Genomic DNA, 3904 nt, shown 5'->3' on the forward strand with positions numbered 1-3904 from the left:
AAAAGCTGCTCTTGTGGGTGGGCTTTTGCTCCTGCTGGACTCATTCTCATTCCAATCACATCAGAAATGGTGACAATCAATGTGAAGTGATGCCACTAAAGGTCAGGAGTGAAAAAGGGTTCAGCACAACAATAATTTAAAGCATCACAAAAGGTATCTCATCAACTATTAAGCGATCAATTGAACCATTATTATTTTTTTTTAAAGGTTGTTCCTGACCAGTCTCCCCGAGACTGGAAGGTTGAGGCTGTGGAGGCCACAAGAGCGAACATGCAGAGGGAAGCACTGTCCGGTGGCTTGTCCTGATCGAGAACCCATGCTGGGAGGCCTCAGTGAGAGATGAGGAACAACGAAAGCTTAAAACTTTGCTGACGCCTGAATCCGAATCTTGTCCTAACGCTACCTTCTGTGATGACTTCTTTGTGGGCCAGGGTACATTAGAGTGCTGTCCTCTGCTCTGGAAGACTTACTACTCCCTTATCCTTCTTTAATCCTAACGAGGTACATTAGCCAGACAATAGAAAACTATACACATATACATCTATTTCTTCCCCTTGATTTTGTTAGAATTAGCTTGTTGGACCACTAAAAAGTAATTTTCAATTTTTCCCTTTCAATGATCACTTCTCACATACTATAAAAATGCCTGAGAAATGAATGATTGAGAAATTGGTACAAAAATGATTCTCTCCTGTGACCTTGCATCACCTGCTAACTTTAGGTTGATTAGTGGGTAAGTTATAATAGTGAACATCTTTCTTGAGCAAAAAGACTCTCACACATGTGCAAAGAAATAGTATTATTTTTACCTTTAGAAGTGGTTTTATATTTTTACAATGGGACCGACCTGTGCCTCCGTTTCTCGAGGGGCTTTATGATGTTCTTCTGCTTTCTGTCTTAACCCTGCTTTTCACATTATTGTCAACATTCTTAATCATCACAATCAATGTTTCTTGAGGACCGGTTTTGAATACTCACGGGTGTCAAACGCTTTTATTTTAATAGAGCAAATATTGTTATCCTAAATTTCTATATTGATATTACCAATTTTATCTTTCTAGCTATCCTGGGGCATTGGGAGATATTGATACTATCAGTTTTATTTTTCTAGCTATTATGTGGCATTTGGAGAAGTTTTGACTTCATCTTAGCCCTCAGAAAGCTTAAAGGGAGTGAGAAAAAAGTTGACAATTGTGTTGATAAGTAATTATGTCAGGAGTAAAGAAAAGAATCACTTAAGGTATTTAATAAGGTAACCACACATTGTGGTTTGCCTAGGATGGTCCTGTTGTAATTGTTAATAGCATCCTTATTCACTCTCAGAGGTGTACTGATTTGGATGATTAATCAGACTTTGTATATTAAAAAACATAACATGATCAGAGAGGTACTTTGTTAAGTTTTAGGTCAGTCAGTGACTTTTGTCAGTAATCTTTCAATTGAAATGTAAAACGCCTAGATATACACAGATTACAAGAATACAACTTGTCAAAGAGGACATATGTGGGTAACTAGCACCCATAACAAGAACTAGAACATTATCAGCATTCTATGACCTCTCTTAGCCTTAAAGGCCCATCACCAAATAAAGTCACATTAGGAGTTAAGCCTTCTGCATATGAAGTTTGGAGGGAACACAATTCAATTCGTAACAGTATGTTTGAGAGATGTCAAATGAATGATGTTGCTGGATCAGAGTGAGAAAAGGAGGGTTAGAAAGAGATGAGATCAGAGAGGTAGTGGGTTTATTTTATTTTATTTTTTTATTTTATTTTTTTTGAGGTAGTGGGTTTAAATCATGTGAAGTATGATGCAAAATAATAAGGATATTGGATTTTGTTTCTAATAGCATGCAAAGCCATTGGACAGTTTCTTTAACTGAGGAGATGGGTGATCAATTTTTTAAAAAGGATCCCTCTGGCTGCTGTTTGGAAGAAAAGATATAAGCAGACAAAGATAGAAATGGGGAACAAATAAAGAAGTCACTACAGGGTATAGTTATGGTTATTTGGACTAAGAGACTAAAATTTTTCCAATGCTTGGTAAGATTCCTTAAAGATTAGCTTTTCTTTCTTAATGTGTATGGAATGAATGGATAGTTAAATAAACAAAGGGCATAAATACACTGAAACAGGTGCATGTTATTAACTATATATTTTTTTAAAAAAAACCTGATCAATTCAATTCACATACGAATAAAAAATGATGCATTTTGGCCTTGTGGAAAAAATCAGTCTGCTTAAATGACTAAAACTTTTATTTGTAATTATTTGTTTTAGAATAATTTTGTGATATGAGTTCCAGAAACATCTATCAAATACTTATTAAATATGATGCAGTGTGCTAGAAGCATAGGATAAAAAAGATAAATATCAAACATTGCCTGGAGAAGTTTACAATCAGCTTGAGAATATTTTTTAAAGATTTTATTTATTTATTTGACAGAGAGAGACACAGCGAGAGCAGGAACACAAGCAGGGGGAGTGGGAGAGGGAGAAGCAGGTTTCCTGCTGAGCAGGGAGCCCGATGTGGGACTCGATCCCAGGACCTTGGGATCATGACCTGAGCCGAAGGCATCCGCCTAACGACTGAGCCACCCAGGCGCCCTCAGCTTGAGAATTTAAAGAAAACTTCTTGGTGGTGTTGACGCTTGAATGGAATCTTAAAGTTTGAATAGATATTATCCAATTAAATAATAGAAAAATAAGAACTCAAGATAAAGATAACAGTATGGACAAAATGAGAAGACATGATTGTATGGGATATAAAATAAATTCAGTATATTAGAACATAAAGTGAAGGTCCTGAGCATTAGTGATGGAGCTAATCAGAGATCACATCCGAAAGTCCTTCTTATGCTATGTAAGACATTTACAGCATACTTCCAGAACAATCAGGACAATTTTATATAGGAGAGTGACATGATCACAATTTTAAGTGTTTTGTCAGTCACAGTAGGCTTTTAAGTTGTGGTAACTAATCCCCAAGTCTTTATGGCTTTGGCTGGAGGAACTGGGGACTCAGACCTAAATATTCACCGAGAAACCCTGGCTAATAGGGCTGAGGAGCTCCGCCCCCACCACCCGGCCTCCGGTTTTTGGTTGATAATGCAGGGGAATACAGACTGGAAACTCACACGTGGACTTTTCATCACCTTCACCTGGAAAGAACCACTTCCTCACATATACCACTGCCCAAAGGAGTCATGGCCCTACTCAACTGCAAGAGATCTGAAAAGGCTGGAGTTCTTCTATGTGCAGGAGGGAAGAAGAGCTTGAAATATTGGTGAGCAGTAGTAATTTCTACCACTATTACAGCACTCTGGGGGCAGTCTGGAAGGAAGGGTTTGAGGGGCACAGTATCGAAAACAGAAAGTATCTAAATGATCTAGGCAAAATGTTATTATTGCATTGTTCGGATTAATAGAGAGATGCAGATGAGGCCGAGGAAAATGATATCACAAATGTTTAGGGATGAAAATAATCAGAACTTTATTAATTTATTGAAGTGTAATTTGAGGCAAAAATGAAGAGAAAAATCTAAGACTATTCTTGGATTTCTGACATGGGTGATTAGGTAGATGGTAGTATGATTAATCAGATGAGAATAGAATACTGGAGACACAGGAAGTTTTACTGGTGGGATGGGAAAAATAAGTCTTTTGAATTTGTTGATTTTGAGGTATCTTTGCAATAGGAAATGTATAAATATAAAACTGCTGTCAGCCAAAACTGAGGATAAGATTGCCTAAGAGGAGAATGTGACATGAAAAGAATAGGCCAAGGGTCAGGCCTTGGGGAATTCCCAGAACAGGCAGAAGGAGAAAACAGGACACAGGTATAAATGTGTGATTAGAAATGTAGGAGGGGAGACAGATGAGAGAAGAGTCAAAGAAGCTGGGTGG

Source organism: Eumetopias jubatus, unplaced genomic scaffold (assembly GCF_037043125.1).
Source record: "Eumetopias jubatus isolate StellerSeaLion01/CBP00866 unplaced genomic scaffold, mEumJub1_p1.0 scaffold_13, whole genome shotgun sequence".
Taxonomy (NCBI): Eukaryota; Metazoa; Chordata; class Mammalia; order Carnivora; family Otariidae; genus Eumetopias; species Eumetopias jubatus.